The sequence below is a fragment of the Rhinopithecus roxellana genome, chromosome 2 (genome assembly GCF_007565055.1).
Source record: "Rhinopithecus roxellana isolate Shanxi Qingling chromosome 2, ASM756505v1, whole genome shotgun sequence".
In the NCBI taxonomy this organism is placed as follows: domain Eukaryota; kingdom Metazoa; phylum Chordata; class Mammalia; order Primates; family Cercopithecidae; genus Rhinopithecus; species Rhinopithecus roxellana.
The window spans coordinates 61,451,256-61,477,978 of NC_044550.1; the positions used below are offsets into that span (position 1 = coordinate 61,451,256).

At 38.5% G+C, this 26,723-nt stretch overlaps 1 protein-coding gene across 13 annotated transcripts in view; it reads left to right on the top strand.

The window, feature by feature from the left end:
* Positions 1-5,209: 5,209 nt before the first annotated feature.
* The window catches only part of GUCY1A1 (guanylate cyclase 1 soluble subunit alpha 1), a 72,948-nt gene continuing 51,434 nt past the window's right edge, over positions 5,210-26,723 (top strand). For 3 of the 13 annotated variants that reach the window (XM_010358032.2, XM_030916790.1, XM_030916771.1), the window contains exons 1-2: positions 5,227-5,715; positions 5,841-5,914. The gene's annotated coding sequence lies outside the window, so the exon portion shown is untranslated. Of the gene's footprint in view, positions 5,716-5,840; positions 5,915-6,169; positions 6,435-6,464; positions 7,108-26,723 lie in introns of those variants that run through there. The other 10 variants (XM_010358031.2, XM_030916778.1, XM_030916786.1 and 7 more) reach the window with 7 other exon arrangements.

Here is a 26,723-nt window from a genome sequence, read left to right on the forward strand (position 1 = left end):
GATGGAGTATTTTTGAAACAGCATGAAATATGTCAGGGCCTACAGGATGCTATTTTGTTTTAATTCAAAGTGCATACAATTTATGGAACACTAGTGCCTACGAAATGACATCAGGGCTAACTATTGGCAACTAAAAGAGTTGGTATAACTATTATTTTAACATAAGTTAAACATATAGAGGTCTTTTGTATCTAGACATATAGCAGGCTTTTCAAATATGAGAAATGATAAAATCTCTCAGACTTGCAAAGTAAAAAGACATGTTTACCATGACAAAAGATGACATAGCATAATTTGCAGTGTAGATAGGTTGAGGATTTCCCACATAAATTTCCCCGTTCTGGTTCTTTTTTGGCTTAACAGTTCTTCCTTCAATCTTTCTTTTTTCTCACATTTTACAATAAATAGCAAGAAGAAAGTAGGCTGTGCCTTCACCATTTTGCTTAAAAATCTTCTCAGTTAAATATCCAAGATCAATATTTCCACATATCTGTGAGACATAATTTGGCTAAGTTTTCTGCCACCATATACTGACATATTAGTCTGTCCTCACCCTGCTAATAAAGACATACTTGAGGCTGGGTCATTTTTAAAGAAAAAGAGGTTTTACGGACTCACAGTTCTACATGGCTGGGGAGGCCTCACAATCATGGTGGAAGGTAAAGGAGGAGCAAAACCACATCTTACATGGCAACAAGCAAGACAACTTGTGCAGGGGAACTCCTATTTATAAAACCATTAGATCTCGTGAGACTTATTCACTACCAGGAGAACAGTACGGGGGAATTGCCCCTGTGATTCAATTATCTCCACCTGGCCCTGCCCTTGACATGTGGGGATTGTTAAAATTCAAAGTGAGATTCGAATGGGAACACAGCCAAACCATATCAACTAAGGATCTCCTTTCCTACAATTTCCAGTAACACTTTCCTCATTCCCACCTGTATCCTGTTCAATGCACTTTTAATGTCCGTATTTGTACCAGCAGTCTGTTCATGATAATTTATGATGATTTATATATTCCCTAAGATGATACAGATTTTCTCTACCATGCCTCTTACTTTCTTCTGAGGCCTCACAACAGAGTTAACATCCACATTTCTACTAACAATGTGTTCAGGGCAATCTAGGTTTTTAAAATGCTGGCTCCACACAATTCTTCTGTCCTTTGTCATTGCCCAACACCAAAGACACTTTGACATTTAGTTTCCTATTACTATTGTAACGAATTACCCCCAAACTTAGGGCTTAAAATAACACACATTTATTATCATACATTTGTGGAAGTCTGAAGTTTGAAATGCGTCTCATTAGACTAAAACCTACGTGATGGCAGGGCTATTTTCTATTCCAGAGACTCTAAGAGAGGATAATTTTCTAGCCTTATTCATCTTCTAGAGGCTGCACACATTCCTTGGCTAAGCCCTTTTCTGTTTTCTTTCTTTTTAGCTTCCTTTTTTTTTCTTTTTTCTTTTTTTTGAGACAGTCTCACTCTTGTCACCCAGGCTATAGTACAATGGTGTGATCTCAGCTCACTGCAACCTCCGCCTCCCAGGTTCAAGCAATTCTCCTGCCCCAGCCTCCCAACTAGCTGGGATTATAGGCACCTGCCACCATGCCCAACTAATTTTTTGTATTTTTAGTAGTGATGGGGTTTCACCATGTTGGTCAGGCTGGTCTCGAACTCCTGATCTCAGGTGATCCACCTGCATCGGCCTCCCAAAGTGCTGGGATTGCAGGCATGAGCCACTGCACCTGGCCCCCTTTCTATTTTCAAAGCCAGAGATTGCTGATCAAGTCTTTCTAACATAGCATCATTCTGACTCTCACTCTATTGTTTTAATCTTTCTTTAACAAGGTCCCGTTTGATTGCAATGGGTTTACCCACCTAATATGGAATAATATTCCCATCCCAAGACTAGCTGATTAGTAACCCTAATTCTATCTGCATCCTTACTTCTCTCTTGCAGTGTAAAATTGCATATTGACAGGTTCTAAGGATTAGCAGGTAGACATCTTTGGAGTGCCATTATTCTACCTACCACTGTATTTACTGCTCATAAACACCAATTCCTTGGCAAAAATATAGTGGACAACATTTCTGTTACCATCAGAATCTCTTCTAGTCCAGGCTGCTTCGTGAATGTCTGTACCAGGACTAGAAATGTGTGGATGCCAACCTAATAAGATCTAATTTTCTCACTAAAGCTTTACATTCATACAAAAGAGACATTTTGGAGTCTTTGCATCATCTTACTGCAAGTTACCAGTGTAAACTTTATCTCACCAGGTACGTTAAAACAAATTTAAAATGAATAATACTAAGGAAAGGAGGAAGTAAGGGGCCAGAAGTTTATCTTATTTTTCTTATACTTGAGAGGTTATCCTAATTTGGCAAACAATACAATCCATAGTTTGTTTGCTAAAAATAAAACAAAGCTCTGCTCCTGACATATATGTAGCACTTCTCTCATTTCTACCCTTTTTCTGTTCTCTTTCTTAATTCCCCTTGGTTTATGAATTTATTATGGTCCACAAAGTCAGTAGAGATGAAACTATTAGTCCCATTACTTTATTTGAACTGACATGGCAGTAGTAACCCAGAAAAATAAAGATTCGGGTTCTAAAAAATCCCTGAATTTAGAAAGATTCATACAATGTATTTTGAGGCTTATCATACTTAATGCCTCGATAGTAGATCAGTGCTTTTCAAACTTTAATGTGCATAGGAATCACTTGAGGATTCTGTTAAATGGATATTCTGATTCAGTTGGTTTGGAGAGGGGCCTGAACTTCTGTACTTCCAACAAGATTGTAGGTTACGGGATACTGCTAACATAGAAAACATAATCTGAGTAGTAAGGATTTAGATACTATCTCTAGTTGCCATTGTCATTTCATTTGCAAGTGTGAAAGTAACCTACATTTAAATGCTCTGGTACTATTGTCAATTGTGGGTTGTAGGTACAGGAAAAACAAAGCATCTTGAGAGGAAATAAAAATATCTTGAGCTTTTCTGCCAGCACCAACATGGCTAGGGAGATTGCTTTACACTGAATAATTTTCCTTGTTAACATTTTTATTAAGTTGTCATGACAACTTTCTTATTCTCAATAAAGTGGAGGAAAGTTTTAACCCATAAGTCAACTATAAGAAAGAAGACTAGACCTGGAAGATGATGAAATATTCAGGTATTCATTTATCCACTCAGCAGGCATTTTAGTGAATCCCATTATGAACCAAGTTCATTGCTAGGAAATTAGGCTGTGAAGATTAGTACTTCCCTAACATCAAGGAACTCTTGTTACTTTTTTAGAGCATATCAAACATCCAGATTACAGAATGTCTTTTGCCATCACCTTTTGGTGGTTCTAGCCACCCTTACGCTTAGATTGGTTGCTTCTTCTTCTTACCCATTGTCTGACAGTTAGAAAGGACAAAGGAGGAAGAAGACAAGATATTCTCCAGTTGAGGGTCTACCCTTGGTAAAACTCAGTAGCTCCTGGCAGAATGTACTGGGGTTAAATGCAATACCAATCAAGGACTTTGGTGTGCTATAAAACTTCAGAATGGGCCGGCGCGGTGGCTCAAGCCTGTAATCCCAGCACTTTGGGAGGCCGAGACGGGCGGATCACGAGGTCAGGAGATGGAGACCATCCTGGCTAACACAGTGAAACCCCGTCTCTACTAAAAAATACAAAAAACTAGCCGGGCGAGGTGGCGGGGGGAGCCTGTAGTCCCAGCTACTTGGGAGGCTGAGGCAGGAGAATGGCGTAAACCCGGGAGGCGGAGCTTGCGGTGAGCTGAGATCCGGCCACTGCACTCCAGCCTGGGCGACAGAGCGAGACTCTGTCTCAAAAAAAAAAAAAGAAAAAAAGAAAAAAAAGAAAAACTTCAGAATGGTAAAAGTAGAAATTAATGGGTTAAATAAATCATGTTCCAGAATGAAAGGAATATTGGTAATGGTATCAGTAGGGGAAGACAACAGCAACAACAAAGTCTTTATACAAGCCTGCAACACATGATAACTGTGGATCAGGCATCTGAACCGCCTATCTTTCCACCATATCTTCCTACGCTTTTCTTTATGTACTTTTTATTTCTACCAGATGGTATTACTCCTTGTTTCTTGAATAACAGTGCCATGCCTTTCCAATCTCTATACGTTTGCTCACAAGTTTCCCTCTGTCAGAAAAAAGCAAAAACAACAAAAAAGTCCTCTATTTTGTCTTTTTTCAAATATGACCAATCCTTCAAGTCGTGTCTCTAATACTGTTCCTTTATGAACACTGTCAGACAATATCTCATTTTCTTCTGAATGTTCGTAACATTTAATTTACTTAAAAATAGTATGACTTCCCTCTTCCTTTTACTATTGAATTACTGTGTATTTTTTTAAAGTTTCCTTCTACATCTGAATTTCTAAATATTCTTAGTACAAATGTCCTGCTGATCTAAGAGAGTATCATGGGTTAAATGTAGAGGAAGAGAAGTTTCTGAGATGGCAGGAAGGCAAAAGTTTCTGTGGCTACCTGTGCTTATACTGCTGACTTTCTTAACTGTTCCTGACTTATTTAAATGTATTTTTTTTTCCTGATTCTGATTAATGTTCACTATGAGGCAAGCACAGTATGCAAGACTGGGAGAAAGTCTGCAAATGTGATGAGCTTAAAATGGGACCAGATTAGATGGTGTATTTGGGGAAGATATAAAAGACGAAGATAACCATGAATTGAACTGAATTGAAAAGGGATCACATAAAGATCATGATTAATTGTTAATTCACAATAGAACAGCATAATGGGATTTTTTTAAGTCAGAAAGGTGACTAAAAGCATAGTATCACAACACACACATAGGTAACAAATAGAACTAAATGCATTGAACCAGGCAGAAGCCAGACCTTACTGAAAATACGTAAAATCTCTGTAACCATAACATTGCATCTGCAAATGAGTAGATTGGCTTCAAATCTGAAAACCAGGACAAGAATGTCATCAGCACGGAAGTCAACTTCCCAGCAGAAATGTTGGAGTTTTTAACTGTGGAAAACTACAGTTTCTCTGGACCAGTGCATAGTGGAGAAGACATGTTTTTGTTTTTCTTTTTAAGTGGGCCAAATTTTCCTTGAGTCCCCTCCAATTTTTGCCTTTCTCTCTCTCTCTCTTTTTTTTTTTTTTTTTTGTCCCCTGCCCCAGGTCTCTGTCTCCACACAGTAATTGCTGGTATGGCGATTGGGCGGCCGCAGAGACCAGGACTCAGTTCCCCTGCCCTAGTCGGAGCCTGGTGGGTGGGACTCAGCGCAGAGTCAGTTTTCCAGAAGCAGGTTTCAGTGCAGAGTTTTCCTACACTTTTCCTGCGCTAGAGCAGTGAGCAGTCTGCTGGCGGAGGACACCTGTGGGGGAGGGAGCGCCTGGAGGAGCCTAGGGACCCCAGCCCTGCGTGATCTCACCATGGTGCGTTTTCGCTGCTACTTTCTTTTTCAGTCTTTCGGTGCAAAGAAGGGGAGGAGGCGGGGAGAGGTTTGAAAAAATCGAATGGCTTATGGAAAGGAACTGCAAGGGTTCCTTTGGGGTGATCAAAGAGGGAGATACAGACAGACACAGAGAGACAAAGGGAAGGAGGACTGTCTGGGAGCGACGCGGGCGATACAGTTTCCGAGGCACGCAGCGTCCCGCCCAGCCTGTTGAGCAGGTAGACACGAGCGATCCAAGCGTAAGTGCCGCTGCCGCGAGTGTCCAGGGTGCACTCGCGCGGGGACCCACAGGTGCCACTGCAGGGTCCCCTCTCCCGCTCACCGCCTGCCACCCCTGACGCCCGCTCTCTTTCTCCCTTCGCAGTGCGGATTTGCGAGGGGCACCCTGGAGGTGCTAGAGATCCGGAAGCACAGCCCCGAGGTGTGCGAAGCCACCGAGTAAGTGGTCTCTGCATCCCCACGCGGTCGGGGCTTTTCAGACAGGCGGTCCCTCTTCCGGGACCCCGGCTTGGGCTGGGTCTCCTTCCTCTCCTGAGAAACCTTCCGTACGCTCCTAGCTGCCCAGCCCTGGGGAGCCAGGGCCGGGTTCCCACGCTGGGGAGGAGCGAGAGGAAAGGAGACGACGCCCGGGGGGCCGGCCCAGGGCTTGGGGCCCTTCGGGACCCGCGGCGCCCGAAGGAGGAGCACTGACGGGGGTGGGCTCGGGGCAGCGCCGCGCCGGCTGCTGCGCTCGCGGGGCCGGGCCGTGAGAACGCGCGGGGCGCGCTGGGGCCGCTGCTCTCCCACGGCCAGGGCGCCCGGGCCGCAGAGCCCGCCAGCCCCATGTAGCGCTGCGGCCTCCAGCGCGCCGGCAGGCGAGCGAGCGGGCGCAGCAGGGGGATGCCTGGACCCCGGAGGCAGCAGGGCTGGAGGCGGCGGCAGGCTTCAGGGCAACTTCACCCGGCCAGCTGCGGCGTGGGTAAGAGGCGCGTCCTCCTCCACAGCAAACGCTGCGATCGCCGGGCTGCCCAGAGAAGGCAGCCGGCTAACTTCCAGCGGCTGCCCTGCAGCTCCCCGAGGTGTGCGCGTGTGTGCGAAAGAGACACAATGATTTACTGCTTGGCAGTCCCATTTCTGTTTTCGTTAGGACTGCAGCTCTTGGAGAAACCGTGAGCAGGGGACCACCGCGGTCTCCGCGCCTATCTGCACCCTGTCACCCCAGCTGCCTGACAGTGACAATGGTGTAGGGGCTGCGTTGCAATGTGGTCATGTGATTTCAGGCTATGGATTTCGTGCGTCTTTCTTTGCTCACTGATTTTCACATGGTTATTCTTTCATTTTGCACTCCATAAACAGTTTACATCTTCTGAAGTAAGCCAGAAGATTGTACAGCTCACTTAACGATGACTGGTTGAAGGCATCTTGATTTCCAACCTATGGAAGCAGTGCTGAGTTCTAAATAGGATAGATTTTTTTTTTTATGTCATTTGAACTTCATTTATAACGTAGCAGTAGTGATGTTTTAGGATCAGTCCTCCTATGGTGATTTCACTAAATGCCTATTTAATGAATTATTGATTTGATTTCATTACATCTCTGCCACTTACTAGGACTGTCTTTGTAGGAACATCAAACTTTCCTGTTACATATAGGTAAGCGTTGAAGCACTTGAGGTAATTTTTTTTTGTCTTGGTTTGTAGTGTAGAAGTTGTCTGTTGCTTTTCCTAAAATGGCTATACATATTTTTTTCTTTAAGAGTGATAATTTCAGGTATCCTATTACGTACAGTGCTAAAAAATCAACGCGTTATGATAGCAATGATGTAACCAAAATAAGCAACACTTAATTTGTCTGAAAGTTATATATATAAGCTTTATTGTTCCTGCAGTGTAAGTTGTCTATGCAGTCTATGCTTTGTTCAGCCATTAAACAACCGGGTCTGTGGATCTTCTTCAAGGGGCCGTGAAGTCCCTAAAATTGTATCTAAACATTAGAGTGACTGCATTTTAAGGGAGATAGTAGAGAGTTAAATATCCAAAAGGGACCTGTGCCCTAATAGAAAATTAAGGACCACGGGGTAAAAACACGTAAGCCACACTTTTTCTTCTTAAAACAACAGGCTCTCTACGTACAGCCTGCAGACATAGGCTAGAAGGAAAATTCTAGAACAGTTAAATGGTGTTACAGTAGTTAAATATTTCACATAAAATAGACCAGATGTATGTATTTTTATGTATTAGGAAACAGGTCTGTGAAGTTTATTTAGTAGAAATTTGTAATTAGTAGATGGCCTTATATTTATATCTATAAGGTATATTTATACTTTATATTGTAAGATCGCTTTCTATTATATGACAGAAAATAAAAATCATATTTTGTCTTTGAAATCCAATCAAAATATAAAGTATTTATACTTGGTATGGTGTCTCATAATTTATGAAATATAAATAGCCCCTTAAAGGTCTTGCTTCTAGATATTCAGGTATTAAATAACATGATTAAAATAGTTTTCTGTCATTCGGAGAATGAGGAAGGAAATGTAAAAATATTTTATTTATTTATGGCAATACCAAAAACTAAAAAAGTATGGAAAACTTTACAATGCGTAGTACTTGTAACTCTTACAGCTGTGACTTATTAAGGGATCTTTCTTAAGACATTTTGAAAAGCTATTTTAATATTTCACTACAAACTTAAGTGATAATGTTAAAATTAAAGTGTATCTATTACAAAAAAATCAATAAAATATTTTGTGACCGAGTTTTAAGAATTTTGTCATAGATATTTTTCAAATGAAATTGAAAGCAATTAAATCTGTATCTAACATCACTTTTATTGACAAATTGAGATATTGTGTAACTTCGAATTTTTTCAGAAACTATACAAGGGAAATTAAATCCTGCATTTACATGTGCTAACAATTAATTAGTGTGGACTGAGGAGAATATTTATTTCTTTACAGGTTAGTTTAAAATAACATGATCTGTACCCCCATAATTTCTAATTAACCTTTTTACAGAACTAAATAAACATCAAATTAGCCATCAGAACGAATCTCTACAAGTAAGGGGAAAGGGAAAGGTAAAGCAATATTTCAATAATACAAGTCAAAAAGTATGTCCACTAACGGGAACAAATTTTGGAGGAAGTTGTTATTCAAAATACTTTTTCTGTGTCAGATTCACTAAGAAGTTGCTTGGCTTTTATCTGTGAGAAGATTCCATTTTGATGGCACTGATTTCTACACTGGTTAATTAAACATATTTACCCAAGCCACTTTTCTTAAACATTTCTATTTATTACTTTTCTGCACATTTGTAAAAACAAATATTTTTTTCCTAAAGTATCAATAATTAAAAATATTTTTGTCTCTTGGCCATGTACATTCATTCTGCGATAGTTTGTTTTGGGTGTCTACATCTTCACTTGATACAAGAAGAGCTTTTGTCAATGTTTAGTTACTAGTTGATTTACTTGGGGTGAAGTAATGTCCTAGCTATCCTGAATCATATCTGCTTCTCTTATTTTCTTTCAGAACTTTGAAATGTCTTACCTATTATATATGTATTTTTTCTTCTTTCCTGGATTCATGCCAATAGGCTTCATCTTCCTGTAGCCTCGAAGGCTTACAGAGGATGAACAGAGTTGTTTGGGAGGAGTGAAGGAAGAGCTGTAGAGTGGACTTCCCCCTCAGCCCACAGTAGGAGAGAATGGCTACATCTTAAAACTTGAGAAATTCTGTAGCAGGCTCTTCCTTGCCACAAGAATGTGCCTCACAGCCTGTAGTTTCTAACTTCTCTTATATGGCATGCTTTCTGGCCATTAATAATGTTTCATTAAAACAAATCCTCCCTTTTATAAAATTGAGGCCAACTCAAATTAATTAACTCATATACCGAGTCCTCTATCTCACCACACTAAGAATTAGCAGGAAGTCGACAGGAGACAATGGCTTTGAGAGTGAACACCTTCTTGGGGGACGCTAATGGGGCAGACCCATTTCTTAATCCTGACCTTTTTATTCTAGGTTCAGCCTATCTATTTATCCTCTTTTGCTATGTCACATGTCATTGAAAGTACCTGTTTAAATGTCTGCATCTCCCACTAAACTCAAATCTCCTTAACGATATCCAATGTTGGATCCATAGTGCTTGGTGCGTAGTAGGTGTCTAAAGAGCTTAACATTGCTGTCATTGTCATTCTTGAATTAAGGCTTGTTTATGCCTTGATGCTACCACATGGAGCTATGGTCTTGGTGACAGAGACCCTTATGTGCTCTTCTGTCATATAGTTTGTAGCCTCTTCAGAATTGCTTGTAAACTGTTATTTATTTCACCAACAATTTTAACTCTGCTCCAACCCTTAAATCTCTTACCATTAGACCTACAAGAACCTGCCTTCCCAATGTCAGCTTCACTTGTAATGTTTGCTTTACCTTCCTTGCTGTTGGTTTAGCTGAACAAAGAGACATAACTGTATCTTGTGGCCAACTACCAATTGCTTCACTCCAATGTCAGCTTAGAGGATACTTAGCAGAGCTATGCAGTTATTTATTCTTTCTTAATTTCATATCAAATTCTCCATGGTACATATTCTGGGTTTTTCCAGGTTTTCTAGTCTACCCAGATTATCTCCACTCTTCATTCTTAGCAGAGGACCATACTTTTTAATTCATAGAGGATGTTAAGGTCAGTTTTGGCAAATTATTTGTCAACACTCATATTGAATACGGTAGGCATTTCCTTGACCAGCTCTGAGCATAAGAACTCTTTTCTTATATTCAACTATTGAATTTGCCTCTATGATATTTATATCTTTAATTTTACCCCTTAGAGTATTATACAAAATGCTTTTACATCTAACAACTCTTAATAGTGTCTAAGATAATATTCAGTTTCTTCAACCCATGCTTATTTACCATGGGTTGAGAGTCTCATTGTTACCAGGGCTTTTCTATTTTGGATGCGCTTCTGTTTTTATTAAAGTATGATCCCCAGAGTCGAACACAGAGGACTGTCCTCTGATATATTTATCTTCTCTGGATATCATATAGTAAATCAACCTGAAATCTGTTCTACTCTTTCCCTCCCTTTTTTATTCACTCATTCAACACTGTTTAATTGTGTATCTTTTTTGCACATTCTTCTGCAAATACACTTCTTTTCCCCACCAAATTTTTTGTTTGACCACTTGATTTGGGACTTTTTACAAATACTTACTGCAATTAAATTTGTTACCTTTAGTTAGCCTGTTGTTCCAGAAAGTCAAGGTCTTCTTGGATTCTGAGTCCTTGATACAGATTAGCCATTTTCACCAATTTAGGGGAATTAGCAGGATATAATTAACATCTTCATCCAAGTAAATATCTACAATGCTGAACTGGAACTACCTTTGGCATGTTCCTAGACACCTTCCTTTATGTTAGACTCCTGCTTTACATTAGTCCATAAATTATTCCTCTTTATCAGGCTGTTCAACCAGTTATATAGTCGAATAATTCTCTTTGAAGTTTACATTCCTTTGTGTGGCTTAAGAGAGTATACTGAGACAGACTTGGTCAAATTCCTCCCAGAAATGAGTCTCTACTTTCTGCAGAATAGATGTCAAGTAACTGCTATTAAAAACAAAAGGAGATAACTAGGTTAGTTGATAAGGACAGGTTCATGTGACCTCTCTTTAGCTTGTAGATAATAGCGCTTCACATTCTGAATGCTTGCATGCCACGTTTTTAATCATCTCTTTGGAATAGTTCCTGCAATTAATGTCCAGCTCTCTAAATTGTAGCTGATGGAATCCACCTTCCCAATTTTGAAAATTGAGGCAATGGTTGGACTCTGTCAACACTTCTCTTCACCATAATATTTTTAAAGATTACTTTAACAATTCCTTTATCTTATCAATGTATGCTTTCAATATTTTGTAGTGTAATTTCTCCAAATTAATGGATTTAAACTCATTTAGAATATTTGATATCATTCTATATTCTGGGCCTTACATTTGTTATTTTTAGTTTTGTCCTACTTTTATAAGTATGGATGTTATTTTCTTAAGGAATGGATATGAAACAAAACAAGAGCAGAGTGGTTCTGCCTGTTTGTTCATGTAATGTGATTTGAATATCTTTTTCCAGTGCACTCTTCCTACATCTAATAAAAATGCCATCACCACCACTTTATCTGGCAATCATAGCAAGAATTAAAAGGATGTGTTTTCTTGTTTTTGTAAGCTTCAGCTTATTTTATGTCTTACATTTTATAACACTCTTCTTAGAGACTCAGCTGCTATTTTGTACTTCTCTCAATAAAGTTTATTATGGATTATGCTTGTCACTGAGGAAGATACAAAGCAAAGTTTATGACACACACTCCTTGACTTGAAGGAATTTAAAGTCTGCATGAACAAAACTAAGAAATAGTCTCAGAATTATACATGTCAGCACTTAACAATGAACATAATATTTGTAGAATAGTTTTAATAAGTTTTAAAGAAGTTAGGAGAAGGAAGAGAGTTTGGTAAGATGGAAATATTGAGTAAGGCTTTCCAGAGGAGATCTAAGACTTAGCTGAGGTTTTAAAACAAGATCAGGATGTTGGACATCATAGGACCTGTAGGATTCAAATGTGGCAAATAGTAGGAAGAGTATTCTAGACAGAGGAAAGGAAAGGATTCACTGCAGGGAACAGATGTGTTGGGGCTGTGTGTGTGTGTGTATTTGGCGTGTGTATGTGTGCCCTGTGTATTGCAGAACCGGCAATGCTGAGCCTTCCCAAGCCATAGCTTTGAAGTATTTGTTTGTGGAGAACACCACTTTTCCATTACTAGCTTTTCGTTTCCCCTTGTTCAATCTTTGTGAGCCCCGCACCTACTCATGTTGTAGATCTCAAACTGAGCTCTGCTTCTTAAAACCTTTCCCTGACCTTCCAAGCCTAAATTGCATGCCTTATTATGTTTTTCTGTAACACACGGTGCTTCCTCTGTAGAATTATTATGATATGAACAATTACTTGCTGAATTTTTACTATTATACTGATACTTGTGGAAAGAGGTACTGTTTCTGTTTAGTTCTCCATTTTATACACAGTCATCGAATACAAGTGCTCAATGGCTCATAAGCACTCAGTGAAAATGTGTGCTATGGCCGGGCGTGGTGGCTCACGCCTGTAATCCCAGCACTTTGGGAAGCCGAGGCAGGCGGATCACCTGAGGTCAGGAGTTCAAGACCAGCCTGGCCAAGATGGTGAAACCCCGTCTCTACTAAAAATACAAAAAATTAGCTGGGCATGGTGGTGGGTGCCTGTAATTCCAGCTACTCAGGAGGCTGAGGCAGAGAATTGCTTGAACCCGGGAGGCGGAGGTGGCAATGATCCAAGACTGCACCATTGTACTCCAGCCTGGGCGACAGAGGGAGACTCCATCTCATCTCAGAAAGAAAGAAAGAAGGAAGGAAGGAAGGAAGGAAGGAAGGAAGGAAGGATGGGTGTACTATGATAAGCCTACTTGGAACAGTGAAGTTATATGGAGAATACTTGTAAAAAAATGTTTAAAATAAAGAAGGGTTGGATTACAAGTCCAGGATTTTCGTTCTTTATATGCTTATTCTAACAGATTTTTTCTTTTTAAAATTTATTTCTTTTTATGTCTTAAGCTTTTTTATTAAAAATAAAGACAAAAACACACACCTTAGCCTGGACCTACACAAGGTCAGGATTTTCAGTTTCACTGTCTTCCACTGCCACATCTTTTCTCACTGCAAGATCTTCAGGGACAACAGCATGCATGGAGCAGTCCTCGCCTATGATTACAATGCCTTCTTCTGGAATACCTTCTGAAGAAACTGCCTGAGGCTGTTTTACGCTTAACTTATTTTTTTAAGTAAAACTAGTACCCTCTAACAATAAAAGGTATAGTATAGTAAATACATAAACCAATAAAATAGTACTTTATTATCACTATCGAGTTTTATATACTGTACGTAATAGTATGTACTATACTTTTATATGGCTGGCAGCACAGCAGGTTTGCCTGCACGAACATCTCCACAAGCATTTCAGCTATGCATTGTGCTATGACATTACAATGGCTGCCAGTCACTAAGGAATGGGAGTTTTTCAGCCCCATTATAATCATATGGGAACATGATTGTGTGTGTGGTCCATAGCTGACAGAAACATTGTTATTTGGTGTGTGACAGTATATGCACTGGAATTTTTAGCTGCTTATTGTTTTCAATTTGCAATCACTTTGCAGCTTCAAATATGCTCATTATAAGCAGTTAAGTGATATGTGGTTTTTATTACAATATTAAATTAATAAAATATGTGACAAGGAATTTCAGTATTCCGTAGTATAACATGAACTTTTAAATTGTGTATTTGTAAGCATAAAGTCATATCAAGATCTTTAGCACTATATGTGAAGTATTTAGAGAATTACAAATGTAGCATTGAAGGAAATTTGGATAAATGCAATAAAATTGTCAGTACACGAGTTGTAAAGCAAGATATTCATATATTAGATTAGCACTATACATTTGTAAATATGATTAGCAAAAGGCAGGCTTCCCAGTGAAAACAAACATCTTTGGGTAAAATTCTATTTCTTTTAATGTTTTAAAATATTTGCAGTAACTAATTGTAAGTCATATTCCTCTTTGTCCAGCTGTATCCCAAATAACAATTTAATACACCACAGCATCTATTTCTGCTTCTTTTCTGTGTGACTGGCTCAGAATAATTCATAAGCCCTTGTTGTTTGATCTTATGCTAACAAAAATCCAGCAGTGGTATGTAGGAGAGCTGTGATATGCCCATAAGAGTTTATACTTTGGAGAGCAAATTATCCTAATTAAAGTCACTGCTTTTCTTCTCTTCTCTTTCTCCTCCTCTTTGAAGCTATGAGAGTTTGCCTTAACCTAGACTGGTTACCACCTAAGCCTTTATGACTTGCCTGCTGAGAGCAAGAAAGCTGTATATGAGGGATATTGCAAGGCCACCTTCCACAAAAATTGCTCTCCTACTTGGTCCTGCCCTATGGCCTAAATCTCCTTTGGGTTGATGTAATCTTTTGGAGTATCTCCCGGAGTCAATAAGACACCTGTTTTACCATGAAGAGCAGCACAACCTGGTTGCCCAATAGCAGTGGTTACTTGTATTTTGTTGTCTTCTGCCTTCAATCAAGAGCATGACACTTGGACATAGCTTTTTAAAGTAAAGAGAAAAAGGAAACTGAAAGGCTCAGTATGTGGGGCATAGATAAGAAAACGAGACCTAAATAGGGTGTATTGGGCAACCATACAGGGCTTAAATAGAAAGAGGAAGACCAAAAGAAAGCAAAGAATGTCCTAAGAAGAGCTGTTTTTTTACACTTTTGTTGCCTATTAGTTTTCTTCATTCCTAGGGATGGTTAGGACATTTTTCCACGTTGGCATGTTGTGGCCTTGATTATCTACCTAAATCAAACCAGAGGAAAATCAGTTTAGTTATTTTTATCTTAACATTGGCTCTGTTTAGCATGTCCTGGAAATTAGTAGTTGCATGTTGTCACCATCTATTTTGTACACAGTGAAAAGGTATTTGGTATGTTTCTATTTACATTCACTGTCCTTGATAAATACTAATTGGCCAGTGACTCTAAGTCTCCAGAATTTTTGCTGCAGAGCATGTGTTAAAACTCATTTTCAGTGGTGTAGGAGTCATGCAGTGTTGATCACTTACGTGGGTAATCTGACAGCTGTATTTTCCTGCCTGACTGCAGCTTTACTCTTCATCATTCTCTTCCTTGAATAGTGTGTAATGGTCACGTTGTCTTAGCTGCAATTTACTCCCAACCTTTTTTTTTGTTTTCAAGTCTGTGTCTTTGCATTTATTTTTCTGCTCCTGCAATGCCTTATTTTGTTTTCTCTGCCTTGCTATTTCCTGTTTGTTCTACAAAGCTCACCTTAAGTGTCACTTGTTCAAGGACATGTTTACCAATGTACTGTACAGGGGCACATGCAGATTCTTCATGTTCCCATCACACCGTGTCATGACATCACACTGAACTGAGTTTGTGTGGTCTAAGTCTGTCCACCCCAACCTTTACTCAAAACATTCCTTAAGGAACTAGGATTGGCTTGTTTTTATTTATTTGCTTTTGTTTTTAATACCTGAGATCTCATCCTTTAGAATGCAGTAATAGGTGCCTAATAAATATTTTTGGCATATGTGAATGAATGAATGAATGAGTGAATAAATAATCAGATGAGTTGACAAAAGATTCTAAGGGAAGACTAGGTAATGTGATTATACGGGAAAGGTCCTGAAGAATACTGGGGAATAGATCCTTTATTCATACGTGATTTTGTTCATCAGCTTATGTGTAGCATCATGGTCATTTGGAAAACATTGGTCCATTGAAATTTACACATTTTCCAAATGGTGACACACTTTATTATACAGAGTCAGAAGTTAGCCTTCATGACTATCACCACTGATCTCATCAGGAAGGTTTTAGTATTGGATAGCTATAGCTCACAATGGCAGTTCTAGATAGTGCAGCTGTGGATTGAAAACGTTGTCTAGTTTCCTCTTTTTAAACCAAGAATCCATCCTAATATAAGAAAAAAATCAGGCCAGGCAGGCACCATGGCTCACATCTGAAACCCAGCATTTGGGAGGCCAAGGTGGGCAGATCACCTGAGGTCAGGAGTTCAAGACCATCCTGGTCCAACATGGTGAAACCCCATCTCTACGAAAAATACAAAAATTAGCCAGGTATGGTGGTGGGTGCCTGTAATCCCAGCTACTTTGGAGACGGAGGCAGGAGAATCATTTGAACCTGGGAGGCAAAGGTTGCAGTGAACCAAGTTTGTGCCACTGCACTCCAGCCTGACTGACAGAGCGAGATTCCATTTAAAAAAAAAAAATGTGTGTGTGTATATGTATGTGTATATATATGTATATATATATAAATAATATATGTGAAAAAATCAATAGACTTAGTCTTAAATTAGAATAAATATTAAAATCTAAAATAATAGCTGTTTATCTAAAAAATTTAGCAAAGTGGAATTACTTCTTATGTTTATATTTAAGACCAAGAAAAACTTCAAGTTTTCAAAATAATAAATTATTAGGCAATAATGAAATTACAAACATTATAGCAAGTACCCCGATAGTTAGGAAAAATCAAAATAGAAGTTCTGAGAACAAAGTGCGTTAATCTCCAAAAATGTACACTTGGCCGGGCGCGGTGGCTCAAGCCTGTAATCCCAGCACTTTGGGAGGCCGAGAAGGGCGGATCACGAGGTCAGGAGATCAAGACCATCCTGGCTAACACGGTGAAACCCCGTCTCTACTGAAAAATACAAAAAACTAGCCAGGCGAGGTGGCAGGCGCCTGTAGTCCCAGCTACTCGGGAGGTTGAGGCAGGAGAATGGCGTGAACCTGGGAGGCAGAGCTTGCAGTGAGCTGAGATCCGGCCACTGCACTCCAGCCTGGGTGACAGAGCGAGACTCCGTCTCAAAACAAAAACAAAAACAAAAACAGACAAACAAAAAAAAAGCACACTTATACTTTAAACCTACTAATTTAGAAAATTCTACACAAATATAAATTCCATTAGAATGATTACATCATCACATGTCATGTAGTCTCTGGAGACCTCTACTGCAATCTGTGAGAGAATGAGAATGAAAAAGGTGCATAATATTAGAGCATTGTTATGAAAATCGTTTTGACCTTGCAGATCCTCTGAAAAGGTCTCAGGACATCCCCAAGAGTTTGCAAACCACATTTCAAGAAATGCTGCTTTAACTCAAATGTGTCTTGAACAAGGTAAACACAAAAGTTTTTACAATAATTTTATATCGAGTCCAGTTAATAATAGTGAACATTTCTTAAGTACATATTACATTCCAAGCATTAATACAACTACATTAATTTAATCAAATCCCTTGAGGAATGTTATATTCTCATCACAATTCTACAGATGAAAAAATTGATGATACACAGAATAGATAAGTCACTTGCCTAAATGTCATACATTTAATTAATAATGGAATCGGTATTTGTAGCTAGACAGGGTTCACACTTTTACCTACTGTGGTAATTACTATGGTAACCTTTCTGCCCACATTGTAAGTTTTCCTGATGATTTGTGAATTACCCAGGTTTTGCTCATGAACAATATCATTTGTTGAATGTCTAGCATTTTAAGAAACTGCCAAACTGTTTTCCATTCCCACCAGTATTCTATTAGAATTCTAGTTATTCCACATTGCCAATAACTCTTGACATTGCCAAACTCTAGAATTTTAGACATTCTAATGAGTTTTTGTTTAATAACTAATAATATTGAGCATATGAAGAAATATTTATTGACTATCTTCTTTAATGAATTGTCTATTCAGATTTTTTGCCCATTTTAAAATGGAATGTTTCCTTTTTAAATTATTATTATACTTTAAGTTCTAGGGTACATGAGCACAACTTGCAGGTTTGTTACATATGTATACATGTGCCATGCTGGTGTGCAGCACCCATTAACTCGTCATTTACATTAGGTATATCTCCTAATGCTATCCCTCCCCCCTCCCCGCTACCCACAATAGGCCCTGGTGTGTGATGTTCCCCTTCCTGTGTCCAAGTGATCTCATTGTTCAATTCCCACCTATGAGTGAGAACATGCAGTGTTTGGTTTTCTGTTCTTGCGATAGTTTGCTGAGAATGATGGTTTCCAGCTGCATCCATGTCCCTACAAAGGACACAAACTCATCCTTTTTTATGGCTGCATAGTATTCCATGATGTATATGTGCCACATTTTCTTAATCCAGTCTGTCACTGATGGACATTTGGGTTGATTCCAAGTCTTTGCTATTTGTGAATAGTGCTGTACTAAATACACATGTGCATGTGTCTTTATAGCAGCATGATTTATAATCCTTTGGGTATATACCCAGTAATGGGATGGCTGGGTCAAATGGTATTTCTAGTTCTAGATCCTTGAGAAATCGCCACACTGTTTTCCACAATGGTTGAACTAGTTTACAGTCCCACCAACAGTGTAAAAGTGCTCCTATTTCTCCACATCCTCTCTAGCACCTGTTGTTTCCTGATTTTTTAATGATTGCCATTCTAACTGGTATGAGATGGTATCTCATTGTGGTTTTGATTTGCATTTCTCTGATGGCGAGTGATGATGAGCATTTTTTCATGTGTCTGTTGGCTGTAGGCATGTCTTCGTTTGAGAAGTGTCTGTTCATATCCTTTGCCCCCTTTTTGATGGGGTTGTTTGTTTTTTTCTTGTAAATTTGTTTGAGCTCTTTGTAGGTTCTGGATATTAGCCCTTTGTGAGATGAGTAGATTGCAAAAATTTTCTCCCATTGTGTAGGTTGCCTGTTCACTCTGATGGTAGTTTCTTTTGCTGTGCAGGAGCTCTTTAGTTTAATTAGGTCCCATTTGTCAATTTTGGCTTTTGTTTTCGTTGCTTTTGGTGTTTTAGACATGAAGTCCTTGCCCATGCCTATGTCCTGAATGGTATTACCTAGGTTTTCTTCTAGGGACTTTATGGTTTTAGGTCTAACATTTAAGTCTCTAATCCATCTTTATTTTCTTACTAAGTTGGAAAACTGTGTATTCTGGATTAAACTCCTTTGATGTTGTGTGCTACATATATTTTCTTCTTGTATGTGACTTGTGTTCTTGTTTATGTAATAATGTCTTTCAAAGAGCCAAAGTATTTTTTTACTTTGATGAAGTCCACTTTATCATGCTCTTTTTAAATATTTCGTGTTTTTTTTTTTAATTTAAACATCTTTGCTTCAAACCTGATCACAAAGAATTTCTTTTTTGTTTTCCTCTGTAAATTTTATAGTTGTAACTTTTGTATTTAGGTTTATGATCTGTCTTAGTCTGTTTATTTTGCTATAAAAGAATACCCAAGGTTAGACAATTTATTTACAAGAAGTTTATTTGGCTCAATGTTCTGCAGGCTGTACAGGAAGCGTGGCACCCGCTTTTGCTTCTAGTGAGAGCATGAGGCTGCTTCCACTCATGACAGAAGATGAAGGGGAGCCAGCATGTGCAGAGATTACTCAGAGAGAAAGGAAGCAAGGGAGAGAGAGAGGAGATGCCAGGCTCTTGTGTAACAGCCAGCGCTTGAAGAAACTAGTAGAGGAAGAACTCACTGGCTATCATGAGAACGGTGCCAAGTCATTCATGAGGGATCTGTCCAGTGACCCAAACATCTCCCAAATCCACTCCACATTCATCATTGAAGATTAGATTTCAACATAAGGTTTGGAAGATTCAAATATCCAAACCATGGCATGGTTCATTAAGATTTAATTTTTGTATGAGTATGATGTATGGATAAAAGTTTATTTCTTTTTCTATATGGATTTCCAGTTGTTCCAGTGGCATTTTTATTAAAAAACAAACAAACATACTTTCTTTCCTTATTTTATTGCCTTGACACCTTTGTTGAAAATGCAGTTGTGGATCTCTATCGATCTCTGTGTCACTCCTTTCAAACTGATACCTCACTTGATTACTTTAACTTTTTAAGTTTTGAACCAGGTATATAAGTCCTTCAGCACTATTTTTCTTCTTTAATATTAATTTGGCTATCATATGTCGTCAGTGAAATCTTAGACTCATTTTGTCAATTTTTACTAAAATCATGGCTGGGATGTTGATTGGAATTGCACTGAATCTATAAACCAGTTTAGAGAAAATTTGTAGCCTAACAATATTATTCATGGTATATATCTCTCCATATATTTAGACCTTCCTTAACTTATCTCATGAATGTTTGTAGTTTTCAGTGTAAGAGTCTTGTAAGCCTTTGGTTAGATTTATTGCTAAGTATTTTATATTTATTGACAGTATCATGAATTTTTGATTATTTTCCAGTATTTGTGACCAGGACAGAAGTTACAGTGGAATTTTGTATATCAGTCTTGTATCCTGAAACACTGCTTGATTTGCTTCTTAATTCTAGTTATTTTGTAGACCCATTGGGAATTCCTACATGAACAATTTTAAATATATATGTGCGTGTGTGTGTGCACATACACGTGTATAATCTTTGAACAACACAGTGATTAGGGGCATTGACACTCCTGCACAGTCAAAAATCTACATAAAGGTTTTGACTCCTCAAAAACTTAACTACTAATAGCCTACTGGTGACTGGAAGCTTTACCAATAACATAAACAGTTGATTGACATGTATTATATATTATATACTGTATTCTTAAAGTAAGCTGGAGAAAAGACAATGTTACAAAGAAAATCATAAAGGAAGAGAAAATATATTTACAATTTATTAAGTGCAAGTGGGTCATTATAAAAAATCTTCATCCTCATTGTCTTCATTTTGAGTAGGAGGAAGAAGACGATAAGGGGTTGGTTTTGCTACATCTGGGATGGCAGAGGCAGAAGAAAATCTGCATATAAGTGGACCCATGGAGTTTGAATCTGTGTTGTTCAAGGGTTGATTGGATACACACACACACACACACACACACACACACACGCGCGCGCGCACGCATAAACTTGCAACCTTTTGGCCGTTGTTTAACTGATTGCAATGGCTAGGACCTAACTGTACAATATCGATTAGAAGTGATGAGAGCAGGCATCTTTGCTTTGTTTCTGAATAATAGTGGAAAAGTGTTTGGTCTTTCATCATCAAGTATGACTCAATAATTATAGTTTTCATAGATGCTTTCTGATGGATTAAAAAAATTATGATTGCATAACTTGCTCACTTGTTCTCATTATTAGGGTTGGAGTGGAAGTCTCTTGTGACTTTCTGCAATTTAATCAGAAGTCAAAGACCCTGTACTTTGAGCTAATATTTGTGCTCTGTATCGTATTTCTATTTACAGAAAGCTACAAATATAGGTAACAAAAGAAAAGGATTTCATATCCTCACAATTCTTCTTTTAAACTTGCTGTTTCCCAATCCACGGATCTTAATGTAATCTGTACTCAGTTACAGTATAGTACTTTATCACTATAACTCCTCATTTTCTTCCACTTTCAGTCTACTATTCTTATTCAAAATTTTGTCTTAAAAGCCATAAACCTCTTTCAATTTAAAAATCAAATGATATTTTCTCAGTCCTCCTTACCCTCTTCAGACTTGTGACATACACTTCTTCTTGAACACGTGTCCTCTTTCATATTCATTCTCATTATACTTTTCTAATTGCTGCTTCTCTGTCATAGTCATAATATTTTCTCCAGTCCTTAAACATGATGATTCCTAGGAGTTCTAAATTTGGTTATCTTCTCTCTATGTATGTAGCCTCTTGATCTTAAACAGTTTTAATTAAACTCCTGACAATAATGGTTTCTGCTATGGGGAGAAGCAAAAGTTCATCTCTAATCTATTACACACTTCTGAAGTAAATACTCCAATTTTCAAAAGCACCTCTACCCTAGATTCCCTGCTAACAGTTCAAGATCCATATGTCTAAAACAAAATTCAACATCCTTTCTCTCAGGCCAGTAGCTCTGCTTCTGTTACCTGTTTCCGTGAATGGCACTATATCATTCTACACAAAACTTCAGAGTCATTCTATTCCTCCGATCTAGTGAGTTGCCGCATCATGCCAACTTTAATTTTATAACATATCTAGTAGCCATCTTTTCCTGCCTCTTTCCCACAATTTCCTTCATTTCTTGTTTTCACTTACATTGCTCTTTCTCTGTGGCATGCCTCTTGCCAAAATCTTAATTTTCAAAACTTAATCATTTAAAAAAATAAGCTCAAATTCTGTACATTCCAAGAAGACTTCCCTGATCATTCTTTTGCCACCATTGCCTAAATCTGATATTTCTTATAAACAGTATTAACTCGCTATCTTTACTTATTCTCACTTTTTACTATAGCCATTAACTATCTAATACAATTTCTTTTATATATATATAAGAAAATTCAGCTGGGCGCGGTGGCTCACGCCTGTAATCCCAGCATTTTGGGAGGATGAGGGGGACGGATCACGAGGTTAGGAGTTCGAGCCTGACCAACATGGTGAAACCCTATCTCTACTAAAAATACAAAAACATTAGCTGGGCATGGTGTCATGTGCCTGTAATCCCAGCTACTCATGGGCTGAGGCCAGAAAATCACTTGAACCCGGGAAATGGAGGTTGCAGTGAGCTGAGATCACGCCCCTGCCCTCCAGCCTGGGCAACAGAGTGACATCTCAAAAAAAAGAAAAAGAGGAAAGAGAAAAAAGAGAAGAGAAGAGAAGAGAAGAGAGGAGAAGAGAAGAGAAAAAAGAAAAGAAAATTCAGTGTGTGTGTTTATATATACCCCACTCATATCAGGCTTTGAAGAAAATTAAAGAAAGGAATATTTTTATCCTTTTATGAAGCTGAGTAAATTTTGATTGGATTATAAATGGATTTACTGACAACTCATTTTAAAATTTATTTCCAATAAGCAAGACATTTTAGAAGCTCTGATTTAGCTGTCTTTTATTTGTATTTTATGTTTTTTTGGTTCATGTTTTGCCCCATATATTGATTATAGCTAATAGCCTAATATTAATACATTTTATTGAGATTAGTTAATATTAATTGAATGGCCAAATGATGGTTGATTCTGTGCTAAGTGCTTCTGATAAGGCAGTGAAGTATAGAAAACATGGATGGTTTTTTTCATTTAGCTGATTTCACAGCAAAGTGAAAAAGGAGGATAGGAAATTATATGAACATTGCTGACTTCTTTATCAAGCACAGACCTTGGAAATGCATAAACTCTAGGTATAGTAAGATTTCAATTTTTCTGAAAAAAGTTGAAAAACAACACTAATAATAAGTAAGCTAGAAAAAGAGAATATATAGGAAAACAAAAAAAATCTATTGTCAAACCGTGTGTCATTTACATAGGTGTGTTTGTGTCTTCACAAAGAATCCAGGGAAAACAAATGGAAAAAAAGTGAATAAATTTGATAATAACAGTTTAGTTTACCTATCTATATCACTTCCATGTTTATACAAGATGACTCAGAGCCAGTAGTTCTTTCAATTTCAGCAGAAAATAATTATTGGCAGTCCCATAGTTGGATAAACTGTGACCTGCATTGGCTGGTTTGATTATGGCTGGAAAATAGCAAACTTGATTAAGTGTCAAAGACAAGATACTGAGGAAGGTTATTTAGAAAATGTGTTTAGAGATTTGAAAAGGGACTAAGAGATAGTTTCTCAAGAAAGTGCAAAAGATGATGAGAAAATTATGAAAAAGAGTCTGGGGCAACATTTTAGGAACTGTAGACAGTAAAAGCAATTTTATAATGTATGTTGACATTAGCATGATGTATAGATGTAAGGTCATCTTCTGATTGGTCTGAGAGGAAGTAGTTATGTTAACCCTCAAAAGATGGCGAAGTGTGAAATTTGAATTAAAATAACTAAGTTTTCAAGTTTTCTCAAAGTATTCCCTGCAGTGGCTGGTGGTCCAAAAAAGAGAGGAGGGCTTCTCAACATTTTCAGTAGAGGGGGTGATCAGGATATATTGGGTGAACTCCAGGGTCATGGTCAAACTGCCTGTGTTCCTGTCTCACCTATACACCTCCTGAGCTTTGGGGTTTGAACCACATCACTGAAGTGTGCACTCTGTCATCTGCAAGTGGAAGGGATTGCAATAAATAACCTCTAACTCCTCTTCCAGTTCTAAACTTCTATTATGCAAATGACTCTGTCTTTATATTGACTTTTATGTAAGAGGAACTGAAATGAATAGGAAAAATTGTTTGGTATTTATTTAAGCTTTCTGTATTTTGAATCAATTAGATGGCAGAAGGCATTTAAAGAATATAGTTGTGGATTTGGATTTAATGGGAAAAGACTTAGCCTTTCTCAACATGGACTTTGCAAGCATCCAAATATATACCTGAAGAGTACATGTTCAGAAGTCAAAATTCATTTCTGGTAATGATTTCTTCTAAACTAATCATTCTGTAAAAACTTGGCAGAATTCAATTTGTGTTGGAATTTGCCACGTCTTTTGCTAACCTGGTTCCAGCATAAGCATCAAGGATCTGTGTCCCATTATTGTGACAAAAGTTCATTTCCTGTCTTAAGAATCAGAAAGAGCTTTACTGCTGGTCTGAAAACTAGAAAAGGCACCTGCCTGCCCATCAATTACTAATACCTTAGTAGCATGGTCCCCTGGGCCACCTCCAAAGAAACATCTGCTGAGTCTTCAGGCCTCCAATCTCACACTTAACTTCACTTTGATGAGCCTTTTCTCTGCGGTCATAAGATAAAATTTCTCTGAGAAATGTACTTTGCCAAAGTGTATTCCTCCACTTTGTTGTAAAGATCTTTTAAATGTGGCAGAGACACCAATAGCCTTTTTAGCTGCCTTTCAAGTCTTCTCTGATCTCTAAAACTAGAGAGGCTCAAAGTGAAGTTTTCAAAGGGAGTCTCCTTAGAGTTCACTGGGACCCTGAAAGCATCTCTCCTGCCTTCATTTTGGGAATATCTAAGCTTCATTACCTTAACTGACATGCCCAGCAACCTGATCTTTCATTTTATTCCATAATCTAATTTAACAGATACAGTTTAGTCTTTGTTTTCCCAGATTATATTTATTAGTAGGGGAACTTGAATAGCAATCACCATAGTATGTCAAAAGCTCCTGGTTTCTCAAGGCAGCTCCACAGCATGAGCTCTGTAGTTAGATAGGGTTGGGTTCATTTCCTGTTTCTGCCACTCACCAGCTATGGCCAAGGACAAGTTACATGATCTACGTTTCAGATTCTTCTTGTGTAAAAAATACTAAAATACACAAACACACGCTCACACACCCCTCCCATAAGGTTGTTGTGAAGATTAAATAAGATAATGTATGCAATGTCCCCAACAGCTCTTTAAAGCAGGAGTCAGTCAACAGACCCCATCAAGGACAAGATAGTAGCTACTTAAGGCTTTGCCAGTCATGTGACCTCCACAGCAGTTACTCAACTGCACGGTTTGAACACAGTAGCCATAGACAGTGCATAAGTGAGTGGGTGTGGCTGTGCTCCAATAAAAGTTTATTTATGGACATAGAAATGTAGGTCTCATATAATGCTTATGTATCGCTGAGCTCCTCGTGTTCTCCTGCATGGTGGCTTAGCTTTGTCTGACTCTCTCAGCCCTGCTCTGGCTTCCACAGCTCCTCCACTGCCTGAACCTCCACCATTGATACATCTGTTTTTGTTCTCCTTGTGTTTTTGTTTTTGTTTTTTTATCTTTGCTGTTCTTTCTGTAGCCAGGCCTACACTTCTCGATTAATGTGTTCTTGATTAGGTTTGGTAAGATTCTATCTCCAGCGTTGCATAGACATCTTGAGTTTTCACAGCTGTATAAATTTCTGGTCCTTTCTCTCAAAGAGCTTGGGAAAATTTCCAAAGGCTGAATTAGAAGAACTGTGAGAGTCAGTAGTGTCTGTTATTCCAGAATCTTCTTAACAAATATGACAAGTTAGAGTCCAGCCAGTTTGTCTTTCCCCTACCATTGGGTGAATTCTGTACCCACAAGGTCACTCTTTCCTTCCGATCAAGGATGAGTTGACCTTGATATCTCCTCATTGCTCAGAAAGGTAATTCATGTGTTCCACAAGTCAATCCCAGAGTCACTTCACTTTTGTCAGGAATACCTGTGTCTCTTACTTTAACTGGACTCTGGGTGACCTATATTGGTTCCACAAATATCTTAAAGTGAACATGCCAATTAGTGTCTCAGCTCTACCTGCTCACAACCTAAACCTTTCTACCAAATTGACATTGAGAAAGTAAGTAGGTAAAAGAATTATTTGCTGGGCACGGTGGCCCACACCTGTAATGCCAGCACTTTGGGAGGTGAAGGCAGGTGGATTGCCTGAGTTCAGGAGTTCACGAGCAGCCTGGGCAATAAGGTGAAACCTGGTCTCTACTAAAATACAAAAAAAGAAAAAAAAAAAATTAGCCGGGCATGGCAGCATGCGCCTGTAGTCCCAGCTACTCTGGAGGCTGAGGCAGGAGAATCGCTTGAACCCCAGAGGCAGAAGTGGCAGTGAGCCAAAAACACACCACTGCACTACAGCCTGGGCTACAGAGGGTGACTCTGTCTCAAAAAAAAAAAAAAAAAAAAAAAAAATCACTGAATCAATATTTAGAAGAACAGCTAGCTTATAAAAGCAATAATTGGAGACAAGATTCCTCGTGTAACAAATACTAATCGTATCCCAATATGGCATTCTAGGAAAAGAAAATCAGATACCACAGAATTTCTATTTAAGCTTGAT